Source organism: Podarcis bocagei (genome assembly GCF_964188305.1).
Source record: "Podarcis bocagei genome assembly, chromosome: 12".
NCBI lineage: Eukaryota > Metazoa > Chordata > Lepidosauria > Squamata > Lacertidae > Podarcis > Podarcis bocagei.
The window spans coordinates 54485711-54498897 of NC_138137.1; the positions used below are offsets into that span (position 1 = coordinate 54485711).

Below are 13187 nucleotides of genomic sequence, written 5' to 3' on the forward strand. Positions count from 1 at the left end.
TTTAACTCAGAGAGAAAGAATCTGAACGCAGTTTTGGATACCAAGAGTTTGACTTAAACAGCTGGTTTGAATAGACCACGCCTCTCCCTCCAGCCCATTGGCTCTCCCCTCTCTACCCCTCTCAAGCCATTGGCTCAGGCCTCTTCCCATCGCCTGCCCCCCTTCTCTCCCCCTCCCCTCTCTTTGCAGGGCGAGGAATACTTGGCAATTTTTCTGCAGGACGCGCGAGAGCCGGGCAGTCCTGCCTGGGCAGGTTTGCGCACAGAGACCTTCCAAGCGATGTTTTGTTAGATCCGGATTCGGCTTCGCATCTTGCTTGATCGGGGTCAAACCCTCTCTTTAAAAAAAAAAATAGCGCGAAGCAAGCAAATGATATAATTTCCAAAAACCACTCCATTTCAAAGGAAATAAGTTTTAAAAACCCACAAAGCGCACCACCCTCAGTATAAATATTTTTTTTGCGAGGCAAATGCCTTCGCGAGCACGTCCCAACGGCGTGGCAACTCCTGGTCCCTCGTTTCAAGGCGCTAGACAGCGCTGAGGACTGGGAGTGAATGTTAATTCCTTCGTAGCCGAGTTGATTTCTGATTTATTTATTTAAAAAATAATAATAGCGAGCGCACACACACATCTCTTTCTCTGCTTGTCTGGACAGTTTTTTGTTTGTTTTTTTTGCACTGCAATGCACTGATGCCATTGCAGCAGCTGTTCGCCAAGCCGTGGGGAGGAAAGACCCTTTTGAAATCTCTCTCGTTTCGCTAAAGGAGCCCCAGCCGCCGAGGACTGCTCCAGACAAGACTGCAGTTCGCCTTCCTCGGCTGGAGATCCAAGGGCGTCCAGCTGCCGATCGTGGGATCTCCACCTCGGGACTGCAATGGTAAGGCAACCCTGCGCCCTCGAAGCTACGGGTCACCCCATCGATAGATAATTCACCCCATTCCCTTTGGGCTACAGGAGATTGGAGCGTGTGTATGTGTGTGTGTGTGTATTTTGGAGGCTAAGGAATCAGGGAAATGAGAGAGACTTGCTTGCACGAATCGCTTTTCTTGCAAAGTCGATGCTTTGAAGGGGAAAAAAATCTGGAAAGGTTTGCAAGAATTAAAACGGGGGAGGGAGACGAGCGAGCGGCGAGCCGGCGCGGGCGGCGATACTGCAGGACCGCGGCGTGCTTGGGCTTTCACTTCTGCCTGGGAATTAAATTCTTGCATAGGGATCACACACAACGAGACACAAACACACAGCTGGGGGACGAATGCAACGGGCAGACGGAGATGCGCAAACGCGCGGGCGCGCTCTTTGGCGACCTCCGCAAGAACCATGCCGGGATGGAGAGGTGATATGGGCTCGGCTTTTTAAAAAAATAATAACTGGGGTGATGAAAGTGGAGCGTGTCTAAATATATGGATTTTAGTGGGGGGAGGGGAGGAGATAAAGCCGAGCCAGGCTCGCAGGACAGCGTGTTGGTATGTAGCTCACGTCTCCTTTCTTTGCAACATGGCTGGTAATTTGCAAATAAAACAAAACAAACACCCCAGACTGATAGGTAACAAATAACCCGATTCACAAACCGGTTAAGCCGTTGGTTTCTAGGGATTTTAGACCGCCACAGGGTTGGGTGTTTAAAAGGGGCTGCGTGGAAGGCACAGTCAAAGCAAATGGGAGTTTTGACATTGACTTCGGCGTGAGATGAAGATTGCATTCAAACATCTTCCGATTAAGTAATTCCATTGCTTTTGAAAACAAATGGACGTTGCTGAAAGGGCTTGTTGTGGATCCAGCGAGATTTATTGGGGGCTGGGAATTAAACGCTGCAATTCTCCTTGAGGCGAGTAGGTTTATTTTCTAAAAATAATTTGGAGGAGGAGGAATCCCTCTGAGGATGAAAGGGTTAAAACTTCCTCCAGAATGGATCCGTGTGTGTTTTCGTGTGCGTCTTTTATGCGCTTCCCCACATCGCCGTTTGGGCAGCTGGCTCCGATGTTTCCAGCGCTTTTGGTGTGAAAATGATGGTCAAGGCTGGTTTGGCCTATTGTGGATTTGTAAGGCGCTTCCAGACATTTTCCTTGGGGGGGAAAGCGATGAATAAATGCAACTAACCATATTGTGCAGCTGCAGTTTAAATAAGTAAGGGAGTAAGGGAACCCTTTTGCAAAGATGTCCTAGTTTTTTGCTTAAGAAGGTGGATGTGTGGTGCTTAGGTCTGAAACTCCACTTGCGACTGATGCTCTCCTTAGTAGAACGATTCTAATATTTCTCTTTCTGTGTCACCTTGGACTGGAAGTCTGTGTGCAAGACCACAGCATGCATGGTAAGGAACACAGAATAACATTATGATCCCCTGGTAAATGCTCAGACTATGGCTCTGGGAAGCCTCTCTGTATTTGGACATGTTGCCATGCAACCAGTCCATGCAGAAGGTAAAGGGACCCCTGACCATTAGGTCCAGTCGTGGCCGACTCTGGGGTTGCGGCGCTCATCTCGCTTTATTGGCCGAGGGAGCCAGCGTACAGCTTCCAGAGGTCATGTGGCCAGCATGACTAAGCCGCTTCTGGTGAACCAGAGCAGTGCATGGAAATGCCGTTTACCTTCCCGCCGTAATGGTACCTATTTATCTACTTGCACTGGTGTGCTTTCGAACTGCTAGGTTGGGAGGAGCTGGGACCGAGCAACGGGAGCTCACCCTGAAGTGGGGATTCGAACTGCTGACCTTCCGGTGTGGGAACTCACAAAAACTCTCACCTAAGCCCAACAGTAGGAAACACAAGTTTTACACTGGGATTTAATGTGGGCTTGTTGAAAAGTGTGGTTATTTCTTTATTGGATTTTGATTCCTCCTTTCCTTTAAGGAGCTCAAGGCAACACATGCAGGTCTCTTCCTATTTTTTCCCAGTCACACCAACCCTGTGAGTTAGGTTAGGCCAAAAGACTGGGACTGGCCTAAGGTCACCCAGTGCATTACGTGGCTGAGTCAGGATTTGAACCCAGGATTCCCCAGGTACAGCGTATAAGGAGTGGCTTGCTGGTTCAGGCAAAGCTAGTTTACAATCCCATTTCTCACGCTGGCCAGCCAGACTTCTCCGGAAAACAAACCAGGTCTGAAGAACTATGAGTGTTTCTAGGACTAAGGTGAAACTATGAAGCTCCCTTGTTAATTTTGCTATTAGATGCTGCTTGTTGCTATATTTATAGTATTGGAATGTGGGGTTGTTTGGGGGGGTATGCTATCTATTTGCTATTGTTTCCCTATGTTATAATGAAATGGTTATAGTAGTGCTCGTTTGAAGTGCATCCCTGTTTCTTTTCTGTAAGCCGCTTGGAGTGTGATTTGTTTGCTCGTGTGTGTGTGTGTGTGTGTGTGCGAGCGCGCGCAAAAGTGGCATACAAATAAAATTAATGATTTTTTAAATAAGTGCAAGAAGCCCTCTTTTTTGCTTTTCCTCCAAAGCAAAGGGCATTCACCATGTCACGCTGCCTCTGATATTGAATGGAATATTTATCCCTTCATATCAGTAGTCATTGTTTGTGTAATAATATTGTGAGCACCTTTGCATCTCCCAAGAGGGGACATAGTCAAATATACATACCTTGTTTGTTTGTTTGTTTGTTTGTGTGTGGGTGAGTATTTATATTCATATTCACACATACATATATGGGTGCTGGAGCAAGCTGGGTTCTACTGAGTCAGACTAATGGTCCATGCAGTTCAGTATCACCTACACTGCCTTGGCAGATGCTCTCCAGGGTTTTGGGGATGTGAAGGCAATGGAAACCCTGATCCACATAATCTGTGCAACCCCAATCTAAAATGCAGCACAGGTTAGCAACCGCTGAGCTCAAAAACAGCTTGCTTCCACATTCAGGTTGGGCATTTGAATCCTGATGGACTCAATGAACATTCTTAACGTGAGATGGCTGCAAGCGCATTAGAACCTCTCTCCGCGGCTGAGATTGTCGGGCAATCAGTGTTTTGCACTTGCCTTCAAGCTCACTGAAGCACCAGCTGATTTGAGACTGCTGTTTTATGCACACGTACTCAGAGTAAGCCCCACTCGTTGACTTCAGTGGGGCTGCACTCATCGCATATGAAAAAAATGACCGGTGGGTCCGGATTCTCCTTACAAGCCATCTCAACTGGCTTGACATTCTTGGATGTGCCAGTCATATATTACTCTTTGGAGAGAATCTGCATGTGCTTCTAAGATTACCATTTGGTCCCCGACCTTACACAAATATCGCTGCTCATTTAAACAATACTTGTTGAATATTTGTGATGAGAAACAGTGGGAGAGAAGAATATTAGGTGTGCTTTGAAAGGATGTTCTCATTCCTGTGAAGCAATCTGGAGTCACTCCATCAAAGGTTTTCCTCGGTTCTGATATCAGTATATGAGATCAGAAGGTCCCAGGTTAAATTTCTGGCATCTCCAGGTAGGGCAAGAAATGTTCCCCTGCTTTCAATACAAGGCAGATTTCGATGTTCTGGTCCTTTGATTGATCTGACTGTGGCTATGAAAATGGGCACAAGCCTGTTAAACTGAAGCGAAGCATATTTGTGTCATCCTTCTTGGCCTCAAGGCTAAGCATCCTTACTTGGAAGTAAGTCCTGTTGGGACTGATGGGACTTAGTCCTGAGGAACCATTGCTACAACTGGACTTTCTTGTTATAGAAGTAAGCTCAATTTGCGGGTTTTAAGTTTTACATGCATTTGTCAAGGCGAATGCCACAAGTTTGATCGGTGTTCATATTCGTGTCCAAACATCTGAATGAGACTGAAAGGCAAACAGGTCAGTGGTGGCCAACGTGGTTGTGGACTAGAGTTTACGATCAGGTATATATGTCCATTGTGTGCACATGTACGGATAGGATAAGAAGAAGGACCCAAAACTCATGGAATACAAATGGCGTCGCTGGGGCAGTGTGTACAGCATACATTTAAAATACATTTGCTCCCTCCCTGCCAAGAATCTTGGGATATGTGATTTTTAAGGGTGCTGAACTGTGCGTAGGGTGGGTGGTAAACAACAGCCTCACAATTCTTTGCAGCAGAACTGTTCTTTAAATGTGGCTCTGTTATATCTCTATCTGGAGTCCATATGTATGCAATATATGACCCACTTGCAGTATCTAGTGGATGATCAACATCCTCATAGCATTTATATGCTAGCCTGTCACTCATAGTGGGAATTGCATTTCTTCTGGTTATTTGCAGTCGCATATAACTGAGCGAGATCCCGATGCATATTTATGAGTTTTAGACATTCCCAGAATTTACCTGAGATGGTCAGCATCCCCACTCGGATATAGATATTCCCCAATTGCTTTAGGTATTTGTGGAATGCGTTAGCTAAGCAGTTTGTGAGGTGTGTTGTGTCTTAGGTTGTATTTTTTTTGAGGAAAAAACGGCAGCTTTAGAGCACTGACTTTCAACTAGCCGGCTGCACCCAGTAACTGGATCGCACCCCAGTCTACTGAGGACCACTCATGGGTTGTGATGGCTGTTTCCCTCTGTCTATGTTTATTAGGATAAAAAGAATTGATGGAAGGTGAAGAAGGGGGTAGACAGAGGAACACGAACATACCACTTTTGTGGCTGTGCTTTATTCTTCCTATGTAAGACATCCTGGGAATATTTATATGGAAATATGGCATGTGCGTACTTCAAATTAAATAAACGGAATATTAAAAGTGCTCCTGCCCATTTTGTAGTTTGGGGATCATAGGTGGGTCTTGGGTATGAAAAGCAACAACATTATAAGTTTAGAGCAGTAGCATATGTTCAGAATAAATATCTGAAATAAGCGTTCCCTGTAACTGTCTTATACTAGTAAAGGGGATATTCTGTGGAATATGTGACTTGTTTCCTCCACCAGATTTCTCAGGTTTTGATTCTCTGCATCATTCTACTTTCCACTTTCTAACTATGTAAATCCAGGATTCAGTCTCAATTATGACTGTTCTTCTGAATCTATTCCCCCCCCCCCCATGGTCATTGTTAAACCCTGCAACATGTGGAATAGCTTCTGAGCATTCTAAGAGTGCATTTCCCTCCTCATCGATTAACCGCAGCAAGGATTAGGGGAGAAATGGGATTCTGGGTCAGAAGGTGAGACCCACGGATGGAATGTTGGAATTTGTATCGCCAGTTCGTTCTTTCGTAGAACAAGCATCACGTGTGAGTTGCTTGCATTTGCTAATTTCATTTGGGCTTATTGGCAAAATCAGGGTACCTTTTGCCATCTAAACATCCCTGCTCACTTTGGTCTTCAGGTAAAAACAGAGCAAGGGGTTAAAGGATGGAGAGGAGATAGGCTTCCTGGGCATATCGTTCATGCAAACAATTCTGAAATAGCCAAGTGTTTATTCTCTTTGTGCTGCCTGCTAAAAGTAGCTTTTTCCAAATGATGCAAAAATAGATAACTCTCCTGATCACTAAGTGATCCTGTACGTGCATGTGCTTTCGTTCCTTCCTGAGTAGCAACAACAGCCTTTTGGCTACCATGCAGACATTGCCCCTGTGCCAGGGCCCATGGCGTGGGAATATAACCAAACGTCCAATAATTTAAGGGCTATTCCCAGGACCAAGTTAACACGGGCAATGGCTTCTGTCCACAACGCGACCGCTATAGGGCATGGCTGGTTTGTAGGTTTCAGTGATTCCCCTGGAGGGCAGGCTCCCTTGTGGTGTGTTCGATTGGAGCTGTGTTGCCTGTGTGTCTGGAACACAACACACAGTTTTCATCCATCGTTCTGGCACCGTTCCACACAGACACAAATGCACACGCCAAACCTATGGACATTTGCAAAAGGGGCTTTTAGAAGCCACGGTGACCAACTGGGGAACAGGACACCTTGTTCCAGGGTGCTTTTGTGTTCAAACACAGATATCTGGTTTTTACACAGCAAGGCAGTGCAACCATTCACAACCCTCACACACCACCAAAGGATAAAACAGGGAAAGCCACAAGGCACAGGGTTGCTATTTTAATGAAATAAAGCATAAAACGTATCAGAGAGGCAAAACCAAGGAATGAATTGTGATGTTCCCATTCCATTCCTTATCAGATCAGATATTTTGTATTATTAAGTACAAAACTTCCACCCATCAACCTGAATGGTGTGTGTGTGTGTGTGTGTGTGTGTGTGTGTGTGTCACAGTTTCTCCCAGTTTTCAGCAAACCCAAGTCATCCTATTACCTGAAAATGCCTTCATTTGCCAAGTGCAGACATCGCTCCTTAAGCCGTAACACATATTGCCAATATAAGAGCTACTACTATAACTTTCAAGATTGGTGCTGGGTTTTGCTTTCCCCAATTTCTTCCCTCCCTGTCTCTTTTTTCCTTTTGTGCCATTACTTTTCGATTGAAAGACTGTCTTGTTTTAATTGCTGGGATGCAAAATTCCATTCTTTCTTTTTTTTACTGAAGAGCAAACGTTCTAAATAAGCAAATACCCCAATTGTGGGTTTTTGTTTTTTTTGCAGAACAGATTTGCATTTGTTTTAACCACACACTGGTTTAATTGGGCAACATCCAACCAGAACATTTTTTTTAAAAAAAAATGGAACTAACAATAATATTCTTAAACCTGCTGAATGCTCACCCACAAAGCAAATGCGAGGTCTATGCACAAGGCTCAGATAACCGCCGTAAACATTTATGCCGTTCTGTAGGTCAGCAAAAACGTATTGTGTGTGCAAAGTAGCAAATTGAAATGCAATAAATTTATTTGTTTATAATATAAAACTGGGTTTATCGAGGATAAGCAAGTACCAATTAAATTGTACACAGAGTAGACCTATTGAAATGAATGAACCTAAATCGGCCGTGCCCTTTAATTTCAATACTCCTCAAAACAAGAAGCATCATCACTGATCAAGGTCACCTTCCAGTAGGGTGAGGCGTGTGAACTGGGCAGTCTCAGGGGCCACATAGAGAGACTCAGAGGGCCACAGCCAGCCCTCGGTTCCCCAGCCTGATTTAAATTCTCTGGGTATTATATACTAAACATTATGGACCCCAGTGTGGCTTAACTCAAATTATTATTATTATTATTATTATTATTATTATTATTATTATTATTATACCCCGCCCTTCCCAGCCAAGGCCTGGCTCAGGGCGGCTAACAAGCAATAATAAAAATAAGTTGAATGAATACAACTTAGCAGCAAGAATCCTTATCGCTAAGTACTGGAAGACTCAAGATTTGCCCACGCTGGAGGAATGGCAGACACAACTGATGAACTACATGGAGTTAGCTGAGATGACTGCCAGGATCCGAGATTTGGGAGAAGAAGCAATGGAGGAGGACTGGAAAAAATTTAAGGACTACTTGCAAAAGTTTTATAAGTTATATGAACTATAAGATACCGCATGACTTGGAAGGTTAGCCCCAGTAATGAGAGTGGATTATATATGAAATTGGATAACATTATTGAAAGAACCAAAGTTTAAATGGCTAAAGATGACAATATGTTATGTTTTTAGAGCAAATGGGAAATAAGGGATTTAAACTTAAATTGTGATTGAAAGTACAAAAGAAACACATGACACAAGGTTACAATTTGCTGACAAATTTATTGCTAAGAATGCACTGTGCGGGAGATGTGGGGAAGTCCGATAGAAGTTGAAATAAGTTGCTGAAATGGTTTGGTTTTTCTTTTTCTTTTTTTTCTTTTCTGTTTTTTCTTCTTTCTATTCTATCTGTAATTGGAAAAAACGTAATAAAAATTATTATAAAAAAAAAGAATGAATACAACTTAAAAACAAAGTAAGGGCAGATCCATACCATATCATCACATTTGTTCCCCCAAAGAATTCTGGGGACTGTGGCTTTGCCCTCACAGAGCTACAACTCCTAGCAACCATATCGAACTACAGTTCCCAGGACTTTTCACAATTTACATGTGTGCTGCTGAATGAGCTTCAGTTGTGTGGTGTGGATCTGCCCAAAGTTCACAGAAGGAAAGTTCCCCATTCCATCCTCTCTGCTGCAGCCTTGAAAAGCCTCGTGAGAAGGTTGGGGGGGGGGCGCACTGAGAGTGTTCAGAATACATCTGGGTTGGGGTCACAGGGGATCATCCCAAAGCAGACTTGGGTGGAAGTTAACTTAAGGATGATGTTCAGCGAAGAAAACATTCCTGCCTTTCTCCATTCCTCTCCACAACCCACCCCATTGAATTTAGGAAGATTTGGGACAGAGAAAAGAAAAGCCTCCCCCCCCCCTTTATAATTCCGGTTCCCTTTGCCTGAAAGTGAGATGAGCGCCGCAACCCCATAGTCACCTTTGACTGGACTTAACCATCCAGGGCTCCTTTACCTTTTTTTACAGTCATACCTCGGGTTGAATGTGCTTCAGGTTGAGCGCTTTCGGGTTACGCTCCATGGCAACCTGGAAGTAACAGAGTGCGTTACTTCCGGGTTTTGCCACTCACGCATGCGCAGACGCTAAAAATGATGTTACGCGCATGCGCGGAAGTGGCAAAACGCGACCCGCACATGCGCAGATGCACCCTCGTGTCTTACGTTCCATTCAGGATGCGAACGGGGCTCCAGAACGGATCCTGTTCGCATCCTGAGGTACCACTGTATATAGAGATAATAAGCAACAGTTCACTCCTGCCACAAAACCAACTTGACTGCCTTTGCAGGTCAGCTGAAGACCTCAGCCTGCCTTATTTTGGTTGTTCCGTCCACGGGGATTATATCATAAGTCTTTCATGCGACTCAAACCCCATCATTACTAGAGAGCAGGTTGTTAGCGTGACTGACGGCCCCTTCCTAAAGGATCTCTCACTTAGAATATTCAGCGCTGAATTGAGTGGTGCCCATTGGGCAGAAGGCGGGGAGACCAGCAGTAGGTGGCGCTAGAGCTGAATGCCTGGGTAGACAGGGATGCTTTTACCTTCCTCCTGAACAAAGGGGACAAATCACCTCTCTAGGGAGGGCATTCCACAAAGGGGGAAACACCACCAAGAAGACCCTGTCATGGATCTTTGTGCTGGGCCCGGGGGTTAACCCGAGCAACGTGGTCCAGGTCCGGTCCCAAATCCAAGGATTCCACAAGGAGTCAGTTCAACAGGGCCAAGGCAAGAAACCAGGCAAGCTCAGGCACAGGGTAACAGGCAGGTGGCAGGAAGTAGCAATGTTGCTCCCGCAACCTGAGGCGCGGTCCGGCAGCCTTTTATCTCTGACAGGGTAACGGCCGGTCCTGATCCCCCGGCGACTCACCTCCCTGTTTTGCCCAAAGGCGAGTACTCCTCCTGCGAGTACTCAGGTCTCTCCTTCTCTCAGACCTGAGTCTCTGCAGCTCTGGAGACATTGGTGGGTTACTAGACCCAGAGGCCGCCTCAGCCTCCCCTGACCCAACCAGTACTGGAGCAGCTGTAAGTGATGGCCAGCTGAAGGCAACGAGGTCATCCTCACATCTGGAGCCAGGGCAGGCTCAGGCCCCTGATTCGGCCCAGCTGGTGCTTGTTGCAGGGGAACCTGTGCAGACTGGGACTCTTCAGGATCAAGCCCAGACTTGGTTCAGATGCAGAGGATCTGGTGTGGCCCGAGACTCCTCTGGTTCCGAGTCTGAGCCCCAGTCGCAGGCCATCACAATCTTCTCCTATATGAATTTGCTTGGGATCTGAGATCTTCAGTGAGGGGGGCCTTCTCTCAGTTCCGCCCCCCTCGCAGACATGCTTGGTGGGGACCAGAGAAAGGGTCCTGCTTTGTGGCGGTTTCCACACTGTGGAACTCTCTCCCCAGAGAAGCAAGACTGGCTTCCTTCTTGTGTTCTTCCAGTGGCAGGTGAAGACTGTTTTATTCTGACAGGCCTTTGGGGACTGATTTTGTTTGTTTGTTTTAAGGAAAAGGCTTTTAATAGTGCCGTGCTATTTTATTGTTTTTATTATCGGTATTTTTAAATTTTGCTTAACTCTATTACACTTTAATTATTACAGTGGTACCTCTGGTTACAAACTTAATTCGTTCTGGAGGTCCGTTCTTAATCTGAAACCGTTCTTAACCTGAGGTACCAATTTAGCTAATGGGGCCTCCCGCTGCCACCAGTGCGCGATTTCTGTTCTCATCCGGAGGTAAAGTTCTTAACCCGAGGTACTACTTCCAGGTTAGCAGAGTCTGTAACCTGAACTGTTTGTAACTCAAGGTACCACTGTAATTTTTTTTCTTAATCTTCTGTTTGCTTTAAGCTTTTTGCATTTTTTTTTGTCTTGTCTTAATTTGTGTAAGCCGCCTTCAGTCCCAGTCCAGGGAAAAGACAATCAATCAATCAATCAATCAATCAATCAATCAAGTCAGCCCCTAGTAATGGCACCATCAGGAAGCCTGACCTGCTAATCGTAGTGTCTCAGATAGTTGATATTGATGAAGGTGTCCTTTTAAGGACTGGAAACCTCCACCAATTTTAGGCATTATATTCTAATAGTAAGATTCTGAATAGGACTAGATAACTCACTGCTACCAAGTGAAGTGTTTCCAAGACGGATGACAGAGTGCAATCAGGCAGCCTTTGATGACCCTTAGAGGTACTGCTTAATGTCTATCTCTCTGTCTGTCTTTCAGCTAGTTATCCTTGGATTAAAAAAAAACCCTCGCCTTTGCAAAATTCTTTCAATTTATTGGAGGCCTCTTTTGAATTTCGATACACCCTTCGCAGCTCGCCTGCCTGCCTCCTCTGTCACCGTACAGAGAGCATCTGCCAGACATCTCTGAGTCCATGAACCCTTTCCGTGAGGGTTTAAGTGGGGTTGCTTCAGAGTAAAGGGGAATCGCAGCGCCTGATTTGTTTGCTGCCTGTCTTGGAGAGCTCCTCTCGATCTCGATGAGACAGTTCCCAATGGAGAGGGTCTGAGAACAGGAGCTATGGGAGGCAAAGATCTCATTTCTAACAGAAACACAAAGGCAGGGGAAATGAAAGATACTGCGACTCTCCAAAGCTTTTAGCAGAATAAGCTTATTTCTTCTCTGAGAGTCGGTGGAGATTAGTGTTGTGGTTCCCAAACATTGGGGGCTTCTACCCAGTGCCCCCTACCCTATTAAAAGCATTATTCAGAACAGTTTCTATGACCCACTGAGGAAGATAATAATAATACGGAAAACCTCAGCAGCAATTCATGGCACATTGGTTTGAAATCCAAGGTCATTGGATGACCTTGCGCCAGTCACTGCCTCTCAGCGTAACCTATCTCACAGGGTTGTTGTGGGAATTAGCTAAGGAGGGGAGGAAACCATGAGCCCCTTGGAGAAAAATGCGGGATGCAATTGCAATAAATAATAGCGAATGATATGTATGGAGTGAGAAGAACGGAGTCAAATACAGTGGTACCTTGGTTCTCAAACACCTTGGTTCTCAAACGCCGAAAACTCAGAATCAAGTGTTTCAGTTTTCGAATGTTTTTCAGATGCCGAAAGTCCAGTGCGGCTGACAGCTATTGTTTCCGGGGCACCTGCACCAATCAGAAGCTGTGCTTTGGTTTTCGAACATTTCAGAAGTCAAACAGACTTCGGGAACGGATTAAGTTTGGCACTTTTGTTTTTGCTATTTATTTTGCGTTTTTGTTTTTGAGGCTTTTTCAGTTAATTCAGTTTCGTGACTGTGTGGAACCTAGTTCAGCTACTGATTGATTGATTGTGTGATTGTGGAAATGGATAAAAGCCCCCACCCCCACCCAAACAATGACTATCACCAGTGCAGGAAAGAATTTTTTTTTTTAATCATCTACAATACTGTCTTATTTATTTTATAGTACAGTACATTGATTATTGCTTTCATTTTATGGATCAATGGTCTCGTTAGATAGTAAAATTCATTTTAAATTGCTGTTTTAGCAGTTTTTTTAAAAGTCTGGAATGGATTAATCCATTTTGCATTACTATCTATGGGAAAGCGCGCCTTGGTTTTGGAACGCTTTGGTTTTGGAATGGATTCCGGAACGGATTAAGTTTGAGAACCAAGGTACCACTGTAGAGGAAGCTGCCTACTACTAGGTCAGCTCATTGGTCCATCCAGCTCAATGATGCCTACACTGACTGGCAGAACTTTTCTGGAGTTTCAGACATGGAAATGCCAGGGATTGAATCTTCCACTGGTTTGGTGGGTTCTCTTTCACGGGGCTATGGCTCTTCCACTGTAAAATGAAATGACTGATTTTCAGATCTCCTCTCCAATATTATAGCAGACC

General features: G+C 45.0%; 1 protein-coding gene across 9 annotated transcripts in view; it reads left to right on the forward strand.

Annotated features, from left to right (window-relative positions):
- The first annotated feature begins 216 nt into the window (after positions 1-216).
- ADCYAP1R1 (ADCYAP receptor type I) overlaps positions 217-13187 on the forward strand; it is a 391549-nt gene continuing 378578 nt past the window's right edge. For 4 of the 9 annotated variants that reach the window (XM_081163734.1, XM_081163735.1, XM_081163736.1 and 1 more), the window contains exon 1: positions 218-877. The gene's annotated coding sequence lies outside the window, so the exon portion shown is untranslated. Of the gene's footprint in view, positions 878-1105; positions 1334-13187 lie in introns of those variants that run through there. The other 5 variants (XR_014000755.1, XM_081163732.1, XM_081163737.1 and 2 more) reach the window with 3 other exon arrangements.